This window comes from Triticum aestivum, chromosome 4A, assembly GCF_018294505.1.
Source record: "Triticum aestivum cultivar Chinese Spring chromosome 4A, IWGSC CS RefSeq v2.1, whole genome shotgun sequence".
Taxonomy (NCBI): Eukaryota; Viridiplantae; Streptophyta; class Magnoliopsida; order Poales; family Poaceae; genus Triticum; species Triticum aestivum.
This window is the reverse complement of record NC_057803.1, coordinates 702,491,037-702,501,481: the sequence shown is the minus strand read 5'-3', so window position 1 is coordinate 702,501,481 and position 10,445 is coordinate 702,491,037. Positions and strand designations below refer to the sequence as shown.

At 40.1% G+C, this 10,445-nt stretch overlaps 1 long non-coding RNA gene across 1 annotated transcript; it reads left to right on the top strand.

Moving 5' to 3' along the window:
* Positions 1–8,867: 8,867 nt before the first annotated feature.
* On the top strand, positions 8,868–9,811 carry LOC123083225 (uncharacterized). Its single transcript, XR_006439247.1, has 3 exons — positions 8,868–9,057; positions 9,142–9,217; positions 9,640–9,811. It is a non-coding gene; the product is annotated as an uncharacterized lncRNA (long non-coding RNA).
* The last annotated feature ends 634 nt before the right edge of the window (positions 9,812–10,445 follow it).

Here is a 10,445-nt window from a genome sequence, read left to right as displayed (position 1 = left end):
ATGCAAATATGGATTGTTGGATGTTTGCTGTGAACCTGTGATACGTGTGAATAGGATGCGGCTATGGAACAAACCGCACATGCACTAGCATACCCGTGGAACTGAGTAGATCATTGTCACGTTCTATCAGTTGACTCGCAGAATTGGATTGCCTTAGCAAGATGTGAAGTGATTGCATGCAATATATTGTTACTAAGCTATCAGAATAACCATTTCTCATCGTAAGCCGACTACTAACAGCATGGTAGTTAGAAATATACATTATTACTTCACGAATATTGTTGCAGGATACGAAGGTGTGTGCTTTTGTAAAAGGCACCATGGCAGAAATCACCTGGTAATTGTTAACACGATTTCCCTTTTTTTTATTTTTTTGTCAACAACAAAACTTCCTCGCAACTGGCCTATTGGAGGTTATAAATTTTAATAATATATAGATGGCATATATATTTTCACTTATCATTTTTTTTCAGGACACCATCGTATGTATTTTCTAACCAGCAAGATGTTGAGAAGTTTAGGCAGAGGTCCAGCAATGATGGTAGACATGGGTACAAATATTACGATTTTCTATGCAACTAACTTCACATCGGTTGCAGGTCAAAGCATCCTAAATCTGTTCCTCAGGCCAATTTTTCAAGAATCTTCATTCTTCTCACCATGTGTACGTGGCAAATTTAGCTATTTATGCACGAAAAGACAAAGAAATAGGCAAGTCAAGCAATTTTAAATATTTGAGATTGTATCATGTATTAGCCATCTATGTTGGACAAAAAAAAAACACATGCAGGTCATGGAATTCTAAAGATTCGAGACTGTGAACTGGGTATGTCCTAAAACATATTCGATGGATACATCTAATTGTTGTTTACAACTTTTAGTATTGCCATATGCAGCCCAGAATAGTGGCACGAGAAATTAAATAAATTACTAAAGGTTTTACCTTATACTTTGTTACACAAACATTGTCATCTACCACAAAATAAATATATTTATGTATTAATTGGTCATTTTCTTTGGTGAATTTTGATCGTCAATGTCGTTCTGGATATGCAACAAAAAAGTGAATTCCAAAATAAGTACTATAACTTCCCTACTATTATGGTTATCCTTCTTATATATTATCCTACATAAACATTTGAGATGAGTTAGCGGAATTGTGTGGTGAATGAAAAGATTTCTCGATAAAGTAGTTCCAGCAACGTCCATAATGAAACACAATGATAGACAAAATATGTGGAAATATTATTATGTGAGTTTGGGGGTGTTATATTACACAATTTGCCGAGATTGTAGTGTAACAAAGGACATGTGTGGTCTTTTTGGTGCAATTAGTCGGTGCTAATATTAAAAAATTAGCATCAAATTATATTTGTGTATCAACTTTAGTACAGCCACAAAAGGAAGTGTAGGATTATGAATATTATAAGCATTTTCCACAATTCAAGATACTGGAAAACAATTTTGGTTATACTAATATTAGAATATACCACCACCCTTGGAAATCTTCTGCAAATATGTACTTCTGTACATATCGACTAGAGGTAAATAATGATGAGCAGCAACTTGCAGAATATTAGTAATCAACACAAGAATATAGATTTTTGGAAAGACACTATTTGTTGTGTGTTTGTGGGTTACTGTCATCATGAGAGATAGACTTTTGTAATATCATAGTCCGAGGGTTGACACTTTCATAAAGTTTAACATTACTGTACACTAGATGGAATCTTGCAATTTTAGTGCTGATTTATTCATGAATTTTATTGCTAGCATCAGATTATATTTGTGCATACATATTTGTAGATGGAAGAGCGTAGTAGTAGTTCTATAGAAAAATGTCAAGGAATTAATTTACTATGTTCTAGAGACAAATAAATCTTTTCCTTCACATATCTAACAACAATTAATATAATAATCAAGACACATTCAAGTAGGTTCCAAAGTGAAGTGTAATTGATTTCTACCTACAAGTTAATTGTATGCAAGTTTGGTGACCGGACGAAGTTAAAATCGTTATTATGTGAAATTAAACTATAATCAATGTTTTTGTGTCTAGCCCGTGCAAATGCATGGGTTGACGACTAGTAGGTTATAATGGTTGAGATCTAAAGTCTAATAATAGTTATGTACCATGTAATTTTTTGGAAGTTAAAAACAAAGAATTTAGTTTTGGTTCTTCGCCTTCTAGGCAAAGGCCGTGACGCAAGACCCTTAGGTTCTTGTCGCTAGTCCTGGCCTTCTCCTCCCTGAGCCAAGCAAAGGAAGCAAGCAAATGAACCGAGCAATGTCGTGTTGAGCTACACAGGAAGAGCTAGTCAGGGGAGGAAATCCAAACCAGATCAAAGCACAAAATCAGTAAATAAGCATCCATCTCACTGGTCCTGTCTACAAAAGCAATTTTCCTCATATCCCAGGCTGGCAACCAATTTGTTCCACATACCAACACAAACCTCGAGCCAGAGCCTAAGATACCAATTGGTTATCTTTACATGTAAATAAAAAGGTGGGAGTCAATATTACAATACGCTTACAAAAAATCACTACAAGAAATATGTCAACTTATGACCTTCTGTCAGTGACCCTGGAAGAATTGGTCATAGATTTATGACCATTTGAGACCAATTGGTCAAAAGCTGTTCGAGGGGCTCCAAACCCTAAATCATTGCGACCATTTTGGTCAGAAATGTCATAATTTCCTTACATGAAATGGTCATAAAGCTAACAGCGCTAGTCCGCTGCCTTATTTCTAGTTGTTAACGACCAATATAGATGGTCATAGCCTTGTAAATTGTGGTGGGTTGCTATGACTAGGTGCCACCTCATCAGTTTTGCCTATGTGTCATGTCCATGTGGCAGTTTTTGCCCTAGGTTGTGAAGCAACCTATATTTCTGTCATTCCCAAAATTCCCAAAAAAATCTCATAAATTCTTTGGGTCATATCTTCGTCAAATATGTAAAAACCTTCCTTGCCTAGTTCAAAAATAATTCAAAAATATTCATTTTCCTATTCTGTTCAGAGTAACAGTTTGTGAAGGAAGTACCACTTTGGCATGTCCAAATAGTATCCATTTTCTACAGTACTTTCCTATGCCCAAATAACCATCCTCCACCAAATGCCAGCTCAATCCATTCATTATTTTGAGCCGAGCTTCAACATTCGTATTTATGTCCAGTGTGGTGGTTTGCAAAGCAAGTACCACCTAGGGTCCTCCTTTTGAGCTGAAAATTTGTGAAGACGGTCTTCTTAGTAACTGATCATCCTCAGCCAAAACTCACGCCCATTAGCCATGTACATTTCCCGTACCGCTAATCAAACACTTGGCCGCTAATTCATGTTTGAGCATCGATCGGTCTCCTCGTGAGAATCTTATGTTGTAATTTTGTTCCTAGCACCTACCTGGGGAGTGCTCAACCCACTAGACATGCCTAGGCTGCCCAGAACACATGGCAACGCCACGGTCACGCGGTGACCACGCGACGGGCATGCGAGTTTACGCGCTCTAGAGTTGGGGCCCTCGGCCACCGCCCAAACCTCGACGTATCACCACCAAACAATGTATTTATGATTAAATAGGTACTTATGTAACTAGAAATGATTTTTGGAAAAAATAAATAGCAAACTATGAGGCAGCTGCAGTTCAAATTTGACCCGCTTCCAACTGAATCGGCGGGAATTTGTCTTTTTCACCAGAGGTGGATCAAAACTTTTGACACCCAACCATTTTGTCAATTGTGCATTAAATATGTCCTAATATTTTATAAAAATGATTTGGTACAATTTTGCAACAAATATATGGTAGGTCCTTCACAAAAAAACCTCATTTCGGGCACTCGAAAAATGGAAAATGAATTTTCCGTGCAAAGAAAATGAAAACTCCCTTTGGCAACATTGTTTGGAATTCCAAGATGCACCCTTGTGCACAATATGAGATCATTTGAACAAACTATGCCATGAATGTGACCATGAGATTGAGCGTTTGGGTTGAAATCCATGAATCTTCACACATGATAGCTCATTTATGAGAACACTTTTCTAAAATAATTTCTGTATTACAAGATTATTATTTTTCCTGGAAACTTGGTCACACATAATGACACAATGCGAAGGTTTTCCAATTTTTTGATTTTTTTGAATTTTTTATGCCCGTTTGAAAATGCGGTCAAAACGGCGGGCTTGACCGTTCCTAGCTAGTGGTTGAATCTTGGAAAACTTTTGATGTTTCTCTGATTAAATAGATACTTATGTACCTAGAAATGATTTTTGGAAAAAATAAATAGCAAACTATGAGGCAGCTGCAGTTCAAATTTGACCCGCTTCCAACTGAATCGGCGGGAATTTGTCTTTTTCACGAGAGGTGGATCAAAAATTTTACACCCAACCATTTTGTCAATTGTGCATTAAATATGGCCTAGTATTTTATAAAAATGATTTGGTCAATTTTGCAACAATTATTTGGTAGTTCCTTCACAAAAAAACCTCCTTTCGGGCACTCGAAAAATGGAAAATGGTTTTTTCGTCCAACGAAAATGAAAACTTCCTTAGGCAACATTGTTTGCCATTCCAATATGCACCCTTGTGCACAATATGAGATCATTTGAACAAACTATGCCATGAATGTGGCCATAAGATTGATCATTTGGCTTGAAAGCCATTGATCTCCACACATGATAGCTCGTTTCTGAGAACACTTTTTTAAAATAATTGCCGTATTACAAGTTTGTTATTTTTCCTAGGAACTTGGCCACATATGATGACACAATGCGAAGGTTTCCCAATTTTTTGATTTTTTTTGAATTTTTTATGCCCGTTCCAAAATGCGGTCAAAACGGCGGGAATGACCGTTCCTAGCTAGTGGTTGAATCTTGGAATTTTTTTGTGTTTCTCTGATTAAATAGATACTTATGTACCTAGAAATGATTTTTGGAAAAAATAAATAGCAAACTATAATGCAGCTGCAGTTCAAATTTGACCCGCTTCCAGCTAAATCGGCGGAAATTTGTCTTTTTCACGAGAGGTGGATCAAAAAATTTTACACCCAACCATTTGTCAATTGTGCATTAAATATGGCCTAGTATTTTATAAAAATGATTTGGTCCAATTTTGCAACAATTATTTGGTAGTTCCTTCACAAAAAAACCTCCTTTCGGGCACTCGAAAAATGGAAAATGGTTTTTTCGTCCAACGAAAATGAAAACTTCCTTAGGCAACATTGTTTGCCATTCCAATATGCACCCTTGTGCACAATATGAGATCATTTGAACAAACTATGCCATGAATGTGGCCATAAGATTGATCATTTGGCTTGAAAGCCATTGATCTCCACACATGATAGCTCGTTTCTGAGAACACTTTTTTAAAATAATTGCCGTATTACAAGTTTGTTATTTTTCCTAGGAACTTGGCCACATATGATGACACAATGCGAAGGTTTCCCAATTTTTTGATTTTTTTGAATTTTTTATGCCCGTTTCCAAAATGCGGTCAAAACGGCGGGAATGACCGTTCCTAGCTAGTGGTTGAATCTTGGAATTTTTTTGTGTTTCTCTGATTAAATAGATACTTATGTACCTAGAAATGATTTTTGGAAAAAATAAATAGCAAACTATAATGCAGCTGCAGTTCAAATTTGACCCGCTTCCAACTAAATCGGCGGAAATTTGTCTTTTTCACGAGAGGTGGATCAAAAAATTTTACACCCAACCATTTTGTAAATTGTGCATTAAATATGGCCTAGTATTTTATAAAAATGATTTGGTCCAATTTTGCAACAATTATTTGGTAGTTCCTTCACAAAAAAACCTCCTTTCGGGCACTCGAAAAATGGAAAATGGTTTTTTCGTCCAACGAAAATGAAAACTTCCTTAGGCAACATTGTTTGCCATTCCAATATGCACCCTTGTGCACAATATGAGATCATTTGAACAAACTATGCCATGAATGTGGCCATAAGATTGATCATTTGGCTTGAAAGTCATTGATCTCCACACATGATAGCTCGTTTCTAAGAACACTTTTTTAAAATAATTGCCGTATTACAAGTTTGTTATTTTTCCTAGGAACTTGGCCACATATGATGACACAATGCGAAGGTTTTCCAATTTTTTAATTTTTTTTTTGAATTTTTTATGCCCGTTTTAAAATGCGGTCAAAACGGCGGGAATGACCGTTCCTAGCTAGTGGTCAATTATGCATTTGACACCCAACCATTTGGTCAATTATGCATTAAATATGTCCTAGTATTTTAGAAAATTGATTTGGTCCAATTTTGCAACAAATATATGGCAGGTCCTTCACAAAAAAACTCTTTTTGGGCACTCCAAAAATGGAAAATTGATTTTTCGTTATTCAAGGAATAACACTACTAATTATTTCAAAACTTAACTAACATTGTCATAAAAAGAGAAGGAAACTTACCATCGGGCATCGTGGTGCTGCGTTGGAGCTCACGCTGCAATGGAGTTTCGCCGGGCGCTGTGGTGCTGTGTTGGTAGCGCCTATTGTTAATCAATTACGACAATTTTAGATGGTGATAAGCCCGCACTTCGTTCTAATTGGTCTATGGGCATGTCACGCGGATCAAGCATTACAGACCGTCGGATACTGCCAGATCAAACGGCCCACACCCTCATCCTCTCGCCACCCACACCCACCCGAAAGCAGGTCCCCTCACCTACACCACACGTTGTTGAGGACACTGACATGTGGGCCTAATTCCTCGCGGGCCCACCTATCAGTGGACGAATGCCACCACTCACCCACCGCACACCACTCACAAACCGCACACCACTCCCCCCCCCTCTCCCCCGCACACCACTCCCCCCCCACGATCCGCAGCCCAAACCCTAACCCCTCTTCCCTCTCCCTCCATTAGGCCGATCCCGCTGCGACCTGCCCTCCCACCTCAAGCCACTCCTCCTCGCCTTCGTGGACGACCACCTGCTCCCGCCGTTCGTGCCCGCGCTGCTCGTCATTGCCTCGCTCCTCGCCCGCGGATCGCAGAGCATCTCATGGCGTCCCCGGCGCGGCCAGCCTTCATCTCCGGCCCCTTCGGCTCCGCCGCCGACCTCGCCATCTTCTCCACTCTGACCACGACGCTGCGGGCGGATCCAGGCCGTGCGAGCGAGAAGGCAGCCAGATCCTCGATGGCGAGGACACGCAGCGGTCCCTGCCGGCCAAATCAGGTCCGTCTCCTCCCGCAGCTGAGTCGTTTTACTGGCGATTTGCCTCGCATGGCCACGACCTCTGACCCCTTCTCATTGATTTGCTTGGGCGGCCGCCTCTCCCACCATCGACGGTGTGTGCTCAACGCAGAGATCTGCCGCGCCAAGGCCAAGCTCCTCAAGGAGGATCCACCCAAGCTACACGCCGGCCACAGCCCCCCCTCCCCATGCAGCAGTCGTCGCCGCCGTGTACCTCGACAGATCTGCCGCCCTCGACAGCGTCAGACGAAGGCGAGGCCTCCGCCGCTGCAGGCACAGTCGCCTCTGCCGCTGCGGTCCTCAACCGACCCTGCCGCCCTCGTCCAAGGCATCCTCGTGTGCAACACTAGCTCGATTAGGTGAGCTCGCATAGCCTTGTTCACTCAGTTTTCTACATGCGCCTGGTCCATGCAGGTCAGGGATCAGTGATTGAATTGTTTAGAAACCTTTTTTGGATAAAACTTGTTTATCTGTGTCGTCATTAAAGAAGGATGAAGATTTGCACCTTTGCATTAGTGAATTATAAAGAGAAGTGAACATATAAATATAGGCCAATTTGCTAGCATTCTGGTGCTTATCAACACTCGAAATCCGCTTGTCTAGCTTCAACCTATCTTGCTTTGCTATGAATATTCCTTTGGGATGACTAAAACTGGAGCTATACTAGCCTATCTCTGCTATGTTCCATCCACTGTATCTGTTTAACCAACCTGATCCTCCAAACATAAAAGCTCAAGTGTGTACTGAATCATGTGTTATTTAGTTAGCTGAGCAGTATCTTTAGTTTTCTAATGATTGCTCAACTCTCAATTCTGAATAAATAAGTAGCTGACCCTATTGGTTCTTTCTTTCTTCAGGGCTATGAGTTGATGGCCACGCTGCTGTTTTGCCCTACTTGATAATTCTTTTACTGTCCGGTCTGCTCTGCTCTGCATAGTTTCCAGTTGCTTATAAAATGATAAAACTGTGGTGATGTGAGGTCCGCCAATGGTTTGTAATTTTGGTTTCATCCCCAACCTCTCCAGCTAGCTTCTTCTTCACATCATATCATATTTGCACCTGCTGCTGCATCATGGATTGGATGGTCACCTACTAGCTAAGTAGATTAGCTTGTATTGCCATCGAATTAGTCAATATTGTTTCACTTGGCTTGTTTCTTGTACTAGGTCTGTCAATTACAGCATAAACAAACAAATTGCTTAGCTCTCAACTATGAATACATAGCTAGCTGAACCTGTTCTTTCTTTCTCTCTAAAGAGCTATGACTTACATGGGTCAAGCTGCTGTTTTTCTGTGCTCGATGATACTATTGCTGCCTGTATACTGATACATGTGGTGATATTTACCCGAACTGAAGTTGTGAATGTACCATTATTTTCCTGCTCACAAGCATTTGATCTCTACTGGAATATTAGTGTTTTTTATGGGAGGAATATCACAATAGTAGTGCATTTTCCTGCTGTTTTATGGGAAGCCTCCTCCCATTATCACAATATCACAATACTGTAGCCATTAAAGCTTGTTCATCCAGAAATTTTACATTACATACATTGTGCTATATATAGTGGCCGTTCAAACTTGTTAAACAACCTTCTGTTGTTGTTCCTGTAATCTCTGATTTGTAGCATCGTTGGTTTTGCTCTTTTTTTGTCTTAAAACTTGATGGGCCAAAGATCCTTTGTTTGTATGTTATCATCACTATGATCTTCAGTTTTCCATACACTGTGATCTTCAGTTTTTCATTGCGTGTTTTTTCTGCAGTTTGCTTGGTGTGTGGACAGGGCCAAAGGACAAGATGCTTCAATCCGGCGAGGACAGAGCCAAATGACCAAAGTTTGTTCATCTGTTGCCAAGGTGACCCCTCTCCTCCTCCTCTCTATTTTTTGTTCATTTTCTCATATGATCTGATGCGTGCTCTCTTGCTTGGTGTGTGTGCAGTTTGGTACCATCCCGTGGGGAGGGCCAGGGACAAGCTGCTCCGATCCGGCGAGGATGCCCACCATCTATTGTTAAGGTGATCTCTCTCTCTCTACATATATATATATACATATCCTGTTATGATGATTCTCAGCCCCGCCCCGCCTTTAAGCTATGCATTCAGAAGAAACATTCTATAGTAAAGTATGGGGTTGTTGATTAAACTGCTGCTGTGTTCACTTCAATGAGAAAAAGTGTAGTTAATTCAGGTTGTGAACATTTCTTAGGAGTTATATTAAGACACATACTGTATGAGAAAAACTGCTGCTGTTGTGTTCACTTCAATGAGAAAAACTGCTGCTGTGTTCACTTCAATGAGAAAAACTGCTGCTGTGTTCACTTCAATGAGAAAAACTGCTGCTGTGTTCACTTCAACTGAGTTACTCCTTTTTTGAATGGAATGTTCATAATATATTGTCTCCAGTTTTTCTAATTTTTATCAGCTGATTCATGTAACAGGGCGTCCGTGGAAGGCCCAGTCCTGACTCTCCAGTGAGCCGGCATTTGATCGCTATTGAAGGAGCTACATGTAGAAGAAGAAAATACTTGTAGAGCTTGTAACTGATTCCCATAGTTGTAGAGCTTGTATCAGCTAAGCTTGTATTACGTGTAACTTGTAGAACTTGTAAATGCTACAGCTTGTAGGACTTGTCATTTGTAGAGCTTGTAAATAAGCTTGTATATGCTACAGCTTGTAGGACGTGTCATTTGTAGAGCTTGTATTGAATCTGGCTATTGTTATTTGAAGTATCTTGTGTGTTTTTTCTTGCCAATTTAACTACTAGTTATTTTCTTATTGTCAAATTGAAATATGAAGAATCTGGGCCTAATAGCTAGGACCCACTTATCAGAACCTGACAAGTGGGATCTGTTTGACTAGTGGACCCATTTTATAAAAAAAACTAAAACTGTTGTACAAAAAGGCCATGACCCATAAAATAAAAAGGCCAAATTGTTGGGCTAGGCCCATGTAGCTAGAGAAAATTAATAGAGAAAATATACAATAAAAAGGCCGAATTGTTGGGCTCGGCCCATGTAGAAAATTGAATTGGACCGGGCTGAATCTTGTGCCACATCAGCTTGCCACGCTGGATGCCTACGTGGCCTGGGGGAGGTTGCTAGTGACCAAAACGCCACAGTAGGAATATTTTGGTCGTAAACGTCTTTGACCATTCCAGAAGAAAGGTCGCTATAGTCAGTTTATGACGGCCAGCTTTTGACCTTCTGTTTTTGGTCACAAAAAGCTCGTAAATGGAAATTTGTGA